General features: G+C 47.8%; 1 protein-coding gene across 16 annotated transcripts in view; it reads left to right on the forward strand.

Annotated features, from left to right (window-relative positions):
• The window catches only part of PLCG2 (phospholipase C gamma 2), a 178017-nt gene that overhangs the window by 27094 nt on the left and 134006 nt on the right, over nt 1-16917 (forward strand). The window contains exon 1 of one of the 16 annotated variants that reach the window (XM_055299702.2): nt 2799-2802. The exons of the other annotated variants lie outside the window; for them this stretch is intronic. The gene's annotated coding sequence lies outside the window, so the exon portion shown is untranslated. Of the gene's footprint in view, nt 1-2798; nt 2803-16917 lie in introns of those variants that run through there. 16 annotated transcript variants of the gene reach the window in all.

Here is a 16917-nt window from a genome sequence, read left to right on the forward strand (position 1 = left end):
ACAGATTACTGGGTAATCACAGTATGACCTTTCTTGGGGGTTGCTTGTGTCCCAGGCAGCACTGCTCAGCTTGCAGCCAGGGAGCTTCATGCCCATTGAGAGTAGGAGTCTGCACCCTTATGTGGTCATAGGATAGCCTGCAGACATGTGATTCGCGTATTGTAAGTTGTAACTGAGTAAGTTTTTATGTATGGAAAGAAATAGAATGCTGAAAGGGGGATCGTGAGGGGCCAGGGACATGGAAGGCCTCACTGAGAAGCTGGCATTTGAGTAAAGGCTTGGAAAAGTTGAAGGAGTGGGCTGTGTAGGTAAGTGTGTTGAGGGCTTCGGGAATGGCCAGGACAAATCCCTTGAGGTGGGACATGCTCTGGGGATAGCCAGGAGGCCACGCAGGGTGATGGGGGCAGAGTTATGGGGAGGAAGCAGGGGTCACATGACCCGGGGCTGTGGAGGCCTCCATAGCACTCAAGCTTTTCCTCCAGGGAGCCGGGAGCCATGGGAGAGTTTGCAGTGGATGATGGATGACTGATATGGCCCCTCTGGCTGCTCTGGTTGGCCTTCTCCTGAGTCGTCCTTTCTACCCTCTCGCCAAGGCTTCCTAGGTCATGTTTCAAGTCTGTTCAATGCATTTCCTTCTCCAGGTGGTCAGTGGAGACCTCACAGCAGAGGCTTATCTTGTTGAACATGGTGATTCATATGGTGATTTCACAGGGACAGCTGCCCATGTCTTGTCCCAGCCGTGTCCTCCTCCTACATCAGGAGAAGGAGGGCAGCTCTGGGGCCCAAGAAAGGGCAGGGTGCCATGGTAACGCTTTTGCAGGCTTGAGGGATGGGGGCAGTGTGCATCTCTGGGAGGAGGGCACTGAGGAGGATGGGCTTCTCAGAGCCTGGGCTCTGCCTTCTGGATCTGAGGTCCAAATTGCAAAGGAAGAGCTGGTTTCAGGCCGAAGCAGCATTTTTTCTGCTTCATACAAGGCAGGAAGCCTATCAAGCCCCCACATCGTCATCATTGTCATCACTGTCACCAACACCAACCGTATATACGTTTATGTACCTGGTACAGCTCTAAGAGCTTTCCCTGTATTATTGCTTACTAAATTCCACAACTGTATATGTTCAGTACCCATTACTTCCATTTTGCAAATGAGAACATTGAGGCACAGCCCAGGGTCACTGTATTAGTCTGTTGTCCCTGCTATAGAGAGCTACTTGAGACTGGGTAATTTAAAAAGGAAAGATGTTTAATTGACTCACAGTTCAGCATGGCTGGAGAGGCCCCAGGAAGCTTACAATCACGGTGGAAGGTGAAGGCGGGGCTGGCATGTGACATGGTGAAAGCAGGAGCAAGAGAGAGAGGGAGGGAGGTGCCACATACTTTTCAACAGCCAGATCTCTCAAGAACTTACTGAATATTGCAAGGACAGCAGCAAGAAATGATGCAAAACTATTAAAGAGAAATTCACCCTCACGATCCAATTACCTTCCACCAGACCCGACCGCCAATACTGAGGGTTACAATTCAACATGAGACTGGTGCGGGGACAGACATGCAAAGAATGTTAGGTTGTTTGTACGTTTTGGCTATTATGAATAGTGCTGCTGTGAACATTCATGTGCAGGATTTTGTGTAGATGTATTTTCCTTTATCTTGGGTGTACACCTAGGAGTGGAATTGCTAGACTATACAGTAACCATTCATTTAAGCATTTGTGACTACATTTAACCTTTTGAAGCACCACCAGGCTGTTTTCCAAAGGGACTGCACTATTTTGCATTTGCCAAGGCCTGTTGGCTGTTTTGGAGGCAAACCCCTCCCCTTAACTTCCAAAGAAGTGATTCTTCTGTGTCCTGAGGTCAGAATGCCCAGGGGACCCTTTTAGAGAGAGAGGGAGGAGGGTCCTGGGAGACTACTGGAGAGGCTGTGTGGCCCCAAGCCCACAGCACTGAGTTTGAGTCTCAGCTCTGCCACCTACCACTGTGCAGTCATTTTGTTTTATTTTATTTTGTTTTATTTTATTTTATTTTATTTTATTTTATTTTATTTTATTTTATTTTTGAGATGGAGTCTCCCTGTGTTGCCCAGGCTGGCGTGCAGTGGTGCGACCTCGGCTCGCTGCAACCTCCGCCTCCCGGATTCAAGCCCTTCTCCTGCCTCAGCCTCCCGAATAGCTGGGACTAAAGGCGCCCGCCACTACGCCTGGCTAATTTTTTCTATTTTTAGTAGAGATGGGATTTCACTGTGTTAGCCAGGATAGTCTCGATCTCCTGACCTTGTGATCCACCTGCTTCGGCCTCCCAAAGTGCTGGGATTATAGGCGTGAGCCACCGCGCCCGGCCACCACTGTGCAAACTGGAGCAAACTCCATATCGTCTGTGGGCCTGGCGTCTGTTTCCCCCTCTGCAAAATGGGGCTTATCAGAGCATGCTGGAGGGGCTCCCATGAGATCAGGGGAGACACGAGCTCGGTGTAGTTCATGGCCTATTGGACCTGCCTGATGAAGGTTGCTGCCTGTGAGATTGGTGGTGTCTATCAGGCATTTTCCTCTAAAATATAATACTCCTATTGTAGGGGTAAGGAAGGAGGGTGGGCGTGTGTTCTCAGTAGCTCATGGGGGAGTGGGAACCTGTGCTAAGCCAGGCCCTGGTCTCTCTGAGCATGGTGACTTGGACTGGTTGGTTTTGTGGCAGGGAACTGAAACTGTTGCAGACACTCTTGGTGCCTGACCTTATCTCCTCAGCACAGACCTCTGCGCACCACAAGCCACTTGCTGGAAACACCTGTGACTGTGCCTGAGGGCTTCTGCTAGCCTGTGGTGCAAGATAGGCTGGGAGTGCTGGGGTGTTAGTGCCTCCAGGGGTGGCGTGGCTGGGTGGGGAATTGGTGGATCAATACCCCAGCTCCCTTGCCCTCAGTCAGGACACTCCTGGCTTGTTCTGCACTGACTCCCAGCTTCCCCAATGGACTTTGGCTCTATTTGCTCACAGGAATACTAAGCTTGATGACACACCCTTTATTTGCTGTGCTTCCCTCCCTGTCCACCACCCCATTCCCCTTCCAGTGATTCCTGGGATAGCCCCCAAATAAACTCCTTGTATGTATATCCTTGCCTCAGAGTCTGTTTCTGGGGGAACCCAGATGAAGACAGAGACCCACTTAGACTCTGTGTCAGGAAACACATGGACCAGACTTGGGCCACCCTGGGACTTGCTGTTTTCTCTGTTCCCTGTGGTGTGTGAGCCTGTGTGTGCCTATGCATGTGTGTTTCTCCTCTTGCCCGTGATTGGCTAGCCTTGTCTCTTCTGTCCTGATTCTAGAGAGAGTGTCTGATGCCCCAGTTATCGCTGCCCTCAGCAGAGTCAGGATTTTTTGGCTGGGGAGGTCAGAAACGAGCTCAAGCAAAAAAAGAGAATTTACTGGAACGTGTGGCTGAGATGCATACTGTGTAGCTCAGCATCCAAGAAGCAACGCCTTTCCCATGCTCTGTTCATCTTTCTGCCAGTCTTTGTCTTTCACCATGGTTCTCTTTTTTTTTTTTTTTGTTTTTGAGATGGAGCCTAGCTCTGTCACCAGGCTGGAGTGCGGTGGTGCGATCTGGGCTAACTGCAACCTCCGCCTCCTGGGTTCAAGTGATTCTCCTGCCTCAGCCTCCTGCGTAGCTGGGACTACAGGTGCACACCACCATGCCCAGCTAATTTTGTCTTTTTAGTAGAGATGGGATTTCACCACGTTGGCCAGGATGGTTTCTACCTCTTGATCCTCGTGGCCTGCCTCAGCCTCCCAAAGTGCTGGGATTACAGGTGTGAGCCACCATGCCTGGCCCATGCTTCTCTCCTATCCCAGATGACTCTAGTCTACAGAACAGGTAGCGTGGCCATGAGCAGCCTCATAAGAGACTGTTTTTCTCTCAGTATTTATGCTTGGCCTCCGTTATTGCAGCGTCAGTATTTGTGAATTTGCCTTTCTGCTCCAACTTATTTGCAACCCCCAAACCAGTACTTCTGGCCCTTCTGTGGTCATTCTTGGTGATGCAGAGTGGTGAAAAATTTGGGTCACGCATTCACACATGCCCTGCTGAGGCCAAACAAGATGACACTCTGCCTTCCTGTTTTAGCTCTCTTTTTTCAAACAGGTGTCCTTTCTGCGGTCCACTTAGTGCCTTATTTTCTGCAATTTTTTTTTTGTTTGTTTTGCTGGTGATGTTGCTTTTTAAAATGGCCCTGATCAAAGTGCATTTATTTCTCATTAATTCATTCTTCCTGTTATTGATTTATTCAGTAACTATTTATGGATCATTTGCTAAGGGCGAAGCACTGTATTGAGTTCTGATAGAAGAAGACAGGGTCTTTAATTTTATCGACCTTATTGTTGAGTGGGAGAGGCAAGCAAAACATTGATCAAATAATTTTGTACATGACTGTATTTATAATGAAAATGAAGGTAACTTTTGCTTCCCTCTCTAAGAGGGACCAAGGGAGGTTATGCACCTGACAGGAGCCCAGGGAACAGCAGTGAAACTGATCTAACAGTGGCCTTTCTGGCCCCAGTGGCTGTGCTTTGTTGTCCAAGGCCACATTTAAGCTGTGTCCCAGAGGGACATTAGTGTGCACTTCCTGGAATGACCCTGAGGTGTTCAGTATGCTGGGGAAGGTCATATGGCACCACGTATGACAGCAGTGTTGGGGTTGAACAAGCCTGGGCTTGCCTCCTGAGTCTCCCATTCTGTCTGTGTGACTCCCTCCTTGGGCCTCAGTGTCTGCATCTGTCAAATGGGCACACTGGTGGTACCTTCCTCGTGTGTGGGTGTAAAGATCGGGTATGTGAAACCTGTAGCTTAGTGCTCAACTGTGAGCACTTTTGTTGGCAGTGTCATCGATAGGGGATGGTTTTGCACATCAGGGTTCAGGACTCAAAAGGGAAGGCCATTCCCAGTGTTAGTCACCTGAGAAGATGATGATGCGCTCCCTAGGCCTGGGAACTGGTTTCAGGATGATGTTTCCGTTTTCTTTTTTTAGGTATTTCTCCTAATGCTATCCCTCCTCTAGTCCCCCAACCCCTAGCAGGCCCCAGTGTGTGATGTTCGCCTCCCTTTGTCCATGTGTTCTCATTGTTCAACTCTCACTGAAGAGTAAGAAAATGTGGTGTTTGATTTCCTGCTCTTGTGTTAGTTTGCTGAGAATGATGGTTTCCAGCTTTATCCATGTTCCTGCAAAGGACATTAACTCATCCTTTTTTATGGTAGCATAGTATTCCATGGGTATATGTGCCACATTTTCTTTGTACAGTCTATCATCGATGGGCATTTGGATTGGTTCCATATCTTTGCTCTTGTGAATAGTGCCGCAGTAAACATACGTATGCATGTGTCTATAGGAGAATGATTTACAATCCTTTGGGTTTATACCCAGTAATAGGATTGCTGGGTCAAATGGTATTTCTGGTGCTAGATCCTCGAGGAATCGCCACGTTGTCTTCCACAATGGTTGAACTAATTTACACTCCCACCAGCAGTGTAAAAGCGTTCCTATTTCTCCACATCCTCTTCAGCATCTATTGTTTCCTGACTTTTTTTTTTTTTTTTTTTTTGAGATGGAATCTTTCTCTTTTGCCCAGGCTGTACTGCAGTGGCGCCATCTCAGCTCACTGCAAGCTCCGCCCTCTGCCTCCTGGGTTCACGCCATTCTCCTTTCTTAGCCTCCCGAGTAGCTGGGACTACAGGCACCTGCCACCGCGCCTGGCTAATTTTTTGTATTTTTAGTAGGGACGGAGTTTTGCTGTGTTAGCCAGGATGGTGTTGATCTCCTGACCTCATGATCCACCTGCCTCAGCCTCCCAAAGTGCTGAGATTACAGGCGTGAGCCACTGCTCCCGTTCTCTTCTTTACTGACTTTTTAATTATCGCCATTCTAACTGGCATGAGATGGTATCTCACTGTAGTTTTGATTTGCATTTCTCTAGTGACCAGTGATGATGAGCTTTTTTCCTATGTTTGTTGGCTGCATAAATGTCTTCTTTTGAGAAGTGTCTGTTCATATCCTTTGTCCACTTTTTGATGGGGTTGTTTTTTCTTGTAAATTTGTTTAAGTTCTTTATAGATTCTGGATATTAGCCTTTTGTCAGATGGATAGATTGCAAAATTTTTCTTCCATTCTGTACGTTGCCTGCTCACTCTGACGATAGTTTCTTTTGCTGTGCAGAGGCTCTTTAGCTTAATTAGATCCATTTGTTAATTTTGGTTTTTGTTGCCATTGCTTTTGGTGTTTTAGTCGTGAAGTCTTTGCCCATGCCTATGTGCTGAATGGTATTGCCTAGGTTTTTTTCTAGGGTTTTTTTATGGTTTTAGGTCTTATGTTTAAGTCTTTTATCCATCTTGAGTTAATTTTTGTATAAGGTGTAAGGAAGGGGTCCAGTTTCAGTTTTCTGCATATGGCTAGCCGGTTTTCCCAACACCATTTACTGAGTAGGGAATCCTTTCCTTGTTGCTTGTTTTTGTCAAGTTTGTCATAGATCAGATGGTGGTAGATGTGTGGTGTTATTTCTAAGGTCTGTGTTCTGTTGCATTGGTCTATATGTCTGTTTTGGTACCAGTACAATGGTGTTTTGGTTACTGTAGCTTTGTAGTATAGTTTGAAGTCAGGTAGCATGATGCCTGCAGCTTGTTCTTTCTGCTTAGGGTTGTCTTGGTTATGTGGGCTCTTTTTTGGTTCCATATGGAATTTAAAGTAGTTTCTAGTTCTGTGAAGAAACTCAGTGATAGCTTGATGGGAATAGCATTGAATCTACAAATTATTTTGGGCAGTATGGCCATTTTCACGATATTGATGCTTCCTATCCATGAGCATGGAATCTTTTTTCATTTATTTGTGTCCTCTCTTATTTCCTTGAGCAGTTGTTTGTAGTTCTCTTTGAAGAGGTCCTTCACATCCCTTGTAAGTTGTATTCCTAGGTATTTTATTCTGTTAATAGCAATTGTGAATGAGAGTTCACTCATGGTTTAGCTCTCTGTTTGTCTGTCATGGTGTAGAAATGGTTGTGATTTTTGCGCATTGATTTTGTATCCTGAGACTTTGCTGAAATTGCTTATCAGCTTAAGGAGATTTTTCTCTAACAGTGTAAAAACACAGGACCTTAAAACAACAATTCTGTGGGTCGGGAATTTGGGCAGAGCTCAGTCAGTGGATTTGCTGTTCTGTCTCACTTGGTGTTGCCTGGAGTCCCTTACCTGAATATATTCAGCGGATGGCCAGGCTGGAAGTTCCCAGGCAGCTTTCTGGGCCACCAGTGTTCCTTTGTGCAGTGTCTCTCCCTGTTCTGTGGCTAGTCTGGGCTTCCTCACAGCATGGTGGTCTCATAGTAGCTAGTCTTCTCTGTGATGGCTTCCAAGGGACAGAAGCAGAAGCCTGAAACTTTTGCTGTGGTAAAAGCAAGTTAGAAGGCCAGCGTTGACTCAAGGAAGGGAAATAGATTCTACCTGTTGATGGGAAGAAGTCTGTGGCTATCTTGAATCCACCAGAGATGGAGACCATGGTATCCAGGGGCATCTCTCTGGGCCTTGACCTTGGGTGTGTTGAGTGATCTAGAAGGCAGGTCTGGTACTTGGATATTAGGAGGCTGCCCTCCATAAGGAGAGAGGATGAGGGGCTGGGAACCCAGGCTGGGGTCTGTGTGTTAGTGCCAAACTTTGGGGCTAGGATATAAATGTCTTAAGATACAGCGGAGGCGAATGGTACCAGGTCTGAAGGATAGGCTGTCTTTTTGCTTGTTTTCTGGTGATTTCACTGTTCTCCTCAATAGGTAATAAGGTCTTCTGAGGGGACCTGCTTGTTTTAGCAGTGCTTCAGGAGCTGAGACAGGGGCAGAGATATAGTCTGGGGTCAGAGTGTTTAGGAGTGGAGGATCTGCAAGGTGGGGTGTAGCTGGGATTGGATTGAAAGGTACCCATGGGGAGTGAGTGCGGTGGCTCATGCCTGTAATCCCAGCACTTTTGGAGATTGAGGCGGGCAGATCACATGAAGTCAGGAGTTCGAGACCAGCTTGGCCAACATGGTGAAATCCCGTCTCTACTAAAACAATACAAAAATTAGCCAGGCATGGTGGCATGTGCCTGTAATCCTAGCTACTCGGGAGGCTGAGGCAGGAGAATCACTTGAACCCGGGAGGTGGAGGTTGCAGTGAACCAAGATCGTGCCACTGTGCTCCAGTCTGGGCAACAGTACGAGACTCGGTCTCAAAAGAAAAAAAAAAAAGACACCCTGGGGGACATGAAGCACAGGGAGAATGGAGAGCAAGGGCCCAAGGCTTTTGTCCTGTCTCACTGTTCCCTTGGTGTGTGACCACAGGGAATTAGCTTAACCTGTCTGAACCTCAGTTTCTTTGTCTCTACAGTGGGGATTATGATGGTCCTCTCCCCATAGAGTTGGGATAAAGATTAAAGGAGCCAGTACACATTAGGTTTGTAGTACAGGGTTTGTCTAGAGTAAGTGCTGACTAAACGTCAGCTGCTGGAGATGGTGGCGCTAAGAAGTTACTTTTATTATTATCAGGACTGCTTGTTCCAGTGGCTGTTCCAGACTGACAAATCTTCCAAGGCAAAAACCAGAGTTGCTGAAGTTAAATTTTAAACATTTCCTTTTTTTTCCGAGTTATGGAAGGAATGATAATTGGGGAGTTCAGGCTTAAAATGAAGCACCTGTGATATGACGCTCTGGAATGCCTGTTCATGCAGAGGGTGGTTATGCGAAGGGAGGAGGTTTTATTGCATACTGGGCCTTATTGGACTGTGAAGGGAGGGGGTTCTCAGCTCTCCCAGGGGGGCCCGGGGTAGGGAATGGGTCTCCCAGTCCTCACCAAGGGGTCTTAGCCTCAGCAGGTTGGCAGCCACACAATACTGAGATCCTTCTGTGTAGCTGAGCCTCTGATTCCCAGAGGTGAAGATACAGTCCTAGAGTGTATCCCAGGGACTTTGTCTTTCCAGCGGGGAAGCTGCAGGGGTGAGAAACCACCCGCTAGAGGCTTCCTAATTTGCATCTTTAACACTGCCCTAGTTGGGGGCTGTTTTCTTCTTCAGCCTGCCCTGCCTGGGCTGTTTTGACTGCTCAGCCTGTTCTGAAGTTCTCCTGGCCCTTTCAGAGGACAAGGGGGCTCAAAAACCACTCAGAACACAAGTCCCTCTTCATCTTCTGGGAGTCTGAGCATGGGAAAATCCACCCTCATTTTTTCCAGTTCCCATGCAGGTGGCTCCTTCGATTCTCACGGTCTTCTTGGTGGAAACCTTTCTAGGTCTTAAGTGTACTGTAATTTAGTGCTCTTAAATGACCAGGCACAGTGGCTCATGCCTGTAATCCCAGCACTTTGGAAGGCCAAGGTGAGCAGATCACTTGAGGTCAGGAGTTCGAGAGCAGCCCGGCCAACATGGTGAAACCCCGTTTTTACTAAAAATACAAAAATTAGCTGGGCATGGGGGCTTGCGCCTGTAATCCTGGCTACTCAGGAGGCTGAGGCAAGAGAATTGCTTGTACCCGGGAGGTGGAGGTTGCGGTGAGCCGAGATTGTGCCACTGCACTTCAGCCTGGGTGACAGAGCAAGACTTCATCTAAAAAAAAAAAAAAAGCACCTTTGTGGACAGGTGCAATGGCTCATGCTGGTAATCCCAGCACTTTGGGAGGCTGAGGCAGGAGGATCACTTGAGGTGAGGAGTTTGAGACCAGCCTGGCCAGTATGGTGAAACTCTGCCTCTACTAAAAATATAAAAATTAGCTGGGTGTGGCAGCATATGCCTGTAATCCCAGCTACTTGGGAGGCAGAGGTGGGAGAATTGCTTGAACCTGGGAGATCGAAGTTGCAGTGAGTCGAAATCTTGCCACTACACTCCAGCCTGGGCAATAGAGTAAGGCCCTGTCTCAAAAAACAAATAAAACAAATTAGGCTTCAGATACTGAACTATCTGGCATAGCCTATTTTGGGACCATGAAAAGGGTGACCTGGCAAGTCTGAGAAGGAGACCTTGTCCCTCATTATAATTTTTTTTTTTTTGAGACATGGTCTCACTCTGTTGCCCAGGTTGGAGTGCCATGGTGCAATCACAGCTCAACTACTGCCTTGATCTCCTGGGCTCAAATGATCCTCCTGCCTCAGCCTCGCAAGTAGCTGGGACTACAGGCATGCACCACCATGTCCAGCTAATTTTATTTTATTTTATTTTATATTTAGTAGAGGTGGGATCTCACTATGTTGTCTAGGCTGGTCTTACACTCCTGGGCTAAAGCGGTCCTCCCATTTTAGCCTCCCAAAGTGCTCGGATTACAGGCATTAGCCATGGTGCCCAGCCAGAAATTATGAGTTACTCCCAAGATGCTGATGTCCAGAAACAAGAACTGAAAGTGAGGTTGCGCTGTTATCATTAGTGGGAAAACACTCAGGCACCTGGGGCCACATCCTGGTTCTGCGTCTTTCTAGCTGGTCTAGAGTCTTCTCTGAGCTGGGCTTTTTTTCCTATGCCTATTGCACAGTTACCCATTTATTGCCCAGAAGGCGACAGGCACTGGATGCGTTAGATGCTGGGGAAGTAGAGGCACAGCGATCACAGTGTCCTTCTCGTGAGTTTTGAAGGCTGGCGGGAAGAGACAGATGGTAAACAGGGAGGGGAAGGCAAACCCCTGTCTTTACAAGTGAAGTCAGCACAAGGGACAGGAAGAGCCCACGTGATGGGTGGTCAGGAAAGGCCTCCCTGAGGAGCTAATATTTAGGCCAAGATCCAATGGGAAGAGCCCTCCAGGTGCAGAAGGACTACGCATCCATTTCCCGTGTATAAAATGGGAATAATATTGGTACCTGTGCCGTGAGGCAGTTATGAAGATAAAATGAATTAGTGCATGTGAAACACCTATCTTCCACTAAAAACAGAAAGCTGTTTTAGTTGTTGGTATTATTATTATTATTTTTGAGAAGGAGTTTCACTTTTGTTGCCCATGCTGGAGTGCATCGTCCTGAGGGGTGCTGCGCAAGGCACTAGAGTGGTTTTCAACGCCCTTTGGCAGCTGTGTTGAGTGTTGCCACAGCTTCAGTAAACACAAGTGGTAAAACAAGAGCCCTCAAACTGCAGCTGCCCTTCCAGAAGGTGACAAAGATGTATGCAGATACATCAGAGGGCACCTTGTGATTATTTCATTTTATCTATTTAATTTAAAATTTCAAGTAGAGATAGGGTCTCAATATGTTGCCCAGGCTGGTCTCAAACTCTCAGACTCAAGCGACCCTCTTGCCCTTGGCCTCTCAAAGAGCTTGGATTACAGGCATAAGCCCCTGCACTCGGTTGTGATTCTTTCACTGAACACATTTATTGATAAGTTATTACATGTCAGGCCCAGGCCAGGGTAGGCAAAAATGAGACAAGTTCCCTGTGCTTACGAACATGTTCTAATGTCCCTTATTGTTTCAGGGAGAAGGGGGTTAAGTGAACGCTTGGGGTTGAGAGCAAAAACCCAAAGGAGAAGACACATTCTGGGAGGGAAGGGGCAAGATTAGAGAGACCTGGTTGTCATCTACTCTCTGTTCCTTCCTATCATGTGGCCTAGGCCCAGTCACTTCCTCTCTGTGGGCTTGTGTCCTCTGATCTGTGAAGTGAGAATTACAACACCTACTTTACAGGGCTCTCGTGAGTATTCAGCGAGCTAGTGTGTTAAGCTCTTACTCCTGTTAGGATTGCTTCGGCCCTCTGTGCCTCAGTTTCCTCATTGGTGAGGTCCTTTCTGCCTGATCAAGTCTGTGGCTCAGTCACCTCCTCACTTCCTGCCCATCTGGAGAACATCCCATTAGTCTCTCATTCCATCGTGCTCTTCTCTTTGGGAGCATTGTCATATGGTGGTTATTTATATTTATGTGGGCATTTAATGTCTCTCTTTCTCAGACTGTCAGCTCTTTGAAAGGGGGTTGTTTGTTCCATTCACTGTTCCTGTGTCATGCATGATGACTAGCACATACCAGGTACACCATAGATGCTGTCTGCATGGGTGAGTGCCATTCTTCCTCTGCTTGCATCTTGGGGATACCCACCGGCTGCATGGAAATGGAGCTCTGAAGGCCTGAGCTTCAGGAATTATCTGCCTGGTGGGGGCTGAGTTTCTGCAGGCTTCAGTGGCCTGAACAATAGCCAGGACAGAGCCAACTAGCTGGGCACACCTTTTCTGTGCTGCGGCAGGCCTTGTTGGCACTGTGGGCAGCAGGAAATTGCTGAAATAACTTCCATCATGATGCCCCTTGTCATGAGTTTCCATGGAAACTGAGGGCTGCTGAGCCTGTCACTCTGGCATAAGGGAGGAGTGTGGAGGGCAGCCTCATGAGAACTGGTATTTAGATAGAATATGAATAGGGAGATTTGCTTCCTCTTCCATAGTGTGGGCTCATGGAATTTTTTTTTAAGTGGGGTGGGGCTCTTTGAATCACAAAAATAAATACAGCTTTTTAGTGAGAACTTAGGGTATTTCCAACACCGCATCTTATTTCATCCTGCCAGGCCCCCATGAGGCAGGTGTAACTCCTTCAATTTGCAGAAGAAGCTGAGGCTCAGAGAGGTCCATTGATTTGCTCAAGTCTACACAGCGGGGCATGGCAGAGTTCAGATCCACTGGTCGGCCTAACTCTGGGGTTCAGTGGGGGTTGGCGGGGCTTAAGCATGGAAGACAAAGACCCTGTTGGGTGCCAGGCTGTTTCTGGAGATAGATATGGTGGGTGGAGGATGGTTTGTGTCCTTTGCAGAGTCAGATGGCTGGGCAGAGTCGGGACATCCTGGGGGTGTTGGATTCCCAGGTGTGGAGTGACAACACTGCCCTCATATCCATTTTCAGAGCTCATTTCTGAGGCTTCATCTGGTACCAACCCTATGAGGCGAGGGAGCTCCTGGGAATCCCCTTGTGCAGCCAGGCCTGGAGAAGTCAAGGATTTGGCTTGGGGCACCCAGGGAGCGTGAGGCTTAGCGGGGCGGACCTCCTGACTCCTCACCCACTGCTTTTCACCCTGCCCTGAGGTGTGAGATCTGCCGGCCACCTCTGGAAGGCTGGACTCTATCCCAGCTCAGTTATTTATTTGTTTATTTTTTTATTATTATTATTTTTTGAGACAAAGTTTCGTTCTTTCGCCCAGGCTGGAGTGCAGTGGTGGTAACTCGGCTCACTGCAACCTCCGCCTTCTGGTTTCAAGCCATTCTTCTGCCTCAGCCTCCTGAGTAGCTGGGATTACAGGCACCCACCACCATGCCTGGCTAATTTTTGTATTTTTAGTGGAGATGGGGTTTCACCATGTTGGCCGGGCTGGTCTTGAACTCCTGACCTTGTGATCTACCGTCCTCAGCCTCCCAAAGTGCTGGGATTACAGCTGTGAGCCACTGTTCCTAGCCCTAGCTCAGTTTTAAAAATTACATTTAATAGGTCTTATTTTCCATTATCAGAGAAATGCAGATTCATTCTAGAATCTTTGGAAAAGATAGACAAACACAAAAGAAAAATATGTCCCATTGCCTACCCTCCAGGGAGCACTGGACCCAAACTAGCGTCTGATTGCTTTTCTATGAAGATGTCCTATTTCATCTTTAAGGATTATGATCTTCTAGGTAATGGAAGATGTGCTTCATATTTTAAGAACCTTTTAAAGTGAACTTTATTTCATATTTAATTTATATACAATAAAAGGCACTCATTTTAAGTACATAGTTTGATGCATTTTGACACATGTGTAGACATGTGTAACCACCACACTAATTGAGAGAAAGAACACCTTCCATCGCAGGAGAGAGGGTTCCCTCACTTGCCTCTGCAGTCAGCAGCCCCCCACCCTCCCCAGCATGCACACACCCTGCCCCAGGCCACCCCAACATCCTTTGAGTCATCCAGGCTTTTTCCTTGGTTTTAGAATTTCATAAACATGGAATGATACGGTAGACTGTGTTTTGCATTCGACTTCTTTTGTGTAATGTTCTCAGGGTTCACCCATGTTGTTGCTAGCGTCAGTAGTTTTTTCTTTTCTATTGCTGAGCAGCATTCTAGTGACGGAATATACCACCGCCTACTCCCCCATTCTCCTGATGGGAGATCTTGGGCACATCAGTTTTCCCCTGTACATAATGGAGAAACATTACCCAATTTTTTTTGAGACAGTCTCGCTCTGTTACCCAGGCTGGAGTGCAGTGGCACAATCTCAGCCCACTGCAGCCTCCGCCTCCGGATTCAAGCAATCCTCCCACCTCAGCCTCCTGAGTAGCTGGGATTACAGGTGCACACTGTCACGCCTGGCTAATTTTTGTATTTTTAGTAGAGGCGGGGTCTCATCATGTTGGCTAGGCTGGTCTAGAACTCCTGATGTCAAATGATCTGCCCGCCTCGGGCCTCCCAAAGTGCTGGGATTACAGGCGTGAGCGGCCGTGCCTGGCCACATTACCCGCTTTATCAGGCTGTTGTGAGGGTTAAGCGAGTTAACATGTGAGTGATTAGAATAATGCTTGGCACATAGCAGATGCTAAATATCATAGTAATCATAATGGATTGTTGTGTCTTGCTGTGTAACAAACCACCCCAAGGCATAGTGGTGAATACTGGATGTATTTCCAGTTTAGGGCTCTTGAATAATATGAATGAATGAATGAAATAATACGAATGTACACGTGTAGCTGGGTAGCCTCGGTGGCTGTTGCCTTCCTTGAGGGCTTGAACACTGTGTGTCTTGGTGATCGGCTGACAGGCAGCCGTTGCCTCCTCTAAGATGGGTGGTTTTCCTTTTGAGGTGGGTCCTGGGGGCTCCTGGCTGCTCAATGCTGGCCCTACTTGTTGCCTTGTGGCCTGCTTTGAGGCAGGCTTGGGTCTTGCTGGGCTGACCAACCCATTTAAGCCTCAGGAAGTGGCCTCTGTAGAAAAAAATGTATAAGCAGCGGGTGGTGAACAGATCGGTGGAGCGCAGAGCCCCAAAATAGATCTTTCTCTGCTAACTTGCCAAGCAACTGGGGGCAGTGGCAAATGCTTTGCATAACTTCCTACCCAGAAGAAAAGGTTTTACTGCAAACAACTTTTGGGGACCCCTCCCCTCTGAAATAATCTCAGAAAAATCCAAGATTTTTTTTTTTTTTTTTCAGAGCAGCACAAAGAGAGAGCCAGACAAGCCTGGGGTTCCATCCCAGACCCACCATTTGCAGGCCGTGCGATTTTGGGCAAATTCCTTAACTTCGCTGAGCCTTCTCTTTGCCTGTGTTAAGTAGGGAAGATGAGACTGGACTCTCCCCTGTGTATGCAAAGCACCTTACGCTGCAGAGCTTCTGCAAATAGGGAGTGTCTTTTTTTCTTCCTTTTTCATTTTTACCCTCTGTTCTTGTCCTAGAGCTTATTTTCAATTTCTCTTAGCTTTGTCAATTGTGGCGGGGTGTGGGGGGTTGAGATTTGGCTTTCCTGGGAAGATGTTCCAAAACTGTCTTTGAAATAACACTCTCCTCCTCTGCAGATCAGTGGACAGGGTGTTGAAGGTAGACGTAGGTGGTAGGCATGATTGATGGCCCCCCAGAGATGTCCATGTCCTGTTCCCTAGAACCTGTGGATATGTCATGTTATTTGGTAAAGAGGACCTTGCAGATGAAATTAAGTGAAGAAGGTTGAGATGGGAGAGTATTCTGGGTTACCCAGGTGGATCCAGTGTGTTCACAGGGTCCTTTTAAGAAAAAGGCGGGGCTGGGGGCGGTGGCTCACGCCTGTAATCCCAGCACTTTGGGAGGCCGAGGCGGGTGGATCACCGGAGGTCAGCAGTTCGAGACTAGCCTGGCCAACATGGCGAAACCCTGTCTCCACTAAAAGTACAAAAATTAGCTGGGTGTGGTGGCGTGCACCTGTAATCCCAGCTACTCAGAAGGCTGAGGCAGGAGAATCGCTTGAACCCAGGAGGCGAAGGTTGTAGTGAACCGAGTTCATGCCGCTGCACTCCAGACTGGGAGACAAGAGCGAGACTCCATCTCAAAAAAAAAAAAAAAAAAAAAAGAAAAAGGCGGGAGATCAGAGTGAGTAGAAGACAATGGCGGGATGGTGGCAACAGAGTTTGGAGTGATGTGCTTTGAAGGCAGGGGAAGAGGCCACATGCTCACGATTGAAGACGGCCACTACAAGGTGAAAATGGCCAGGAAGCAGGTTTTCCCTCGGAGCCTGCAGAAGGAACCAGTGCTGCCGACACCTTGATTTTAGCCCAATGAGACTGGTTTTGACCTAGGAGCTGAAAGATGATAAATGTGTGTTGCTGTAAGCCACTGAGTTTGCGGTAATTGGTACAGCAGTCGTAGGGCGCTTAGAAAGCAGGTGAGGCCTATGTTGCTGCGGTTTCACAGGAAAGTGGCCTCTTGGATGATGGCGCCTTATGGTCATTTTTATGTTTCTTCCCTTCTGATCTGGATGGATTGTTTTCAGTCCAGCCTAGGGGAGGCCTGGCTTCCCCAGGGCTTTACCTGGAGACTGGATCTCTGCAGTGAGGCCTCTGGTGAGCCCCTGTGGCCGGGGAAGCTGCAGCAGAGAGGCTTCCTCTCTGGACAGAAACACAGAAGTGAGCTGCTTGCTCGCGGAGGCCAGGCTTCCTGTCTGGCCAGTCCCTGAAATGCTGCTTCCCACCCTTCACCCCATGAGAGTCTAGGTGAAGTTTGGGGGCAGGGGCTGCACTGTCTGATCTCTGAAGTGAGCCCCTCCCTGTCTAGCTTGGATTTGTGTTGAAGGCTTTAAGATGACTGTTTTCTTGTTTATTTACTTTTAAGAGACAGGATCTGGCTCTGTTGCCCAGGCTGGAGTGCGGTAGTGTGATCATAGCTCACTGTAGCCTCAAACTCCTTGGCTCAAGCGATCTTCCCACCTCAGTCTCTCAAGTAGCTGAGACTACAGATTTGCACCAACATGCCCAGCTAATGTTTTTTT

The sequence above is a fragment of the Symphalangus syndactylus genome, chromosome 11, assembly GCF_028878055.3.
Source record: "Symphalangus syndactylus isolate Jambi chromosome 11, NHGRI_mSymSyn1-v2.1_pri, whole genome shotgun sequence".
Classification (NCBI taxonomy): Eukaryota; Metazoa; Chordata; class Mammalia; order Primates; family Hylobatidae; genus Symphalangus; species Symphalangus syndactylus.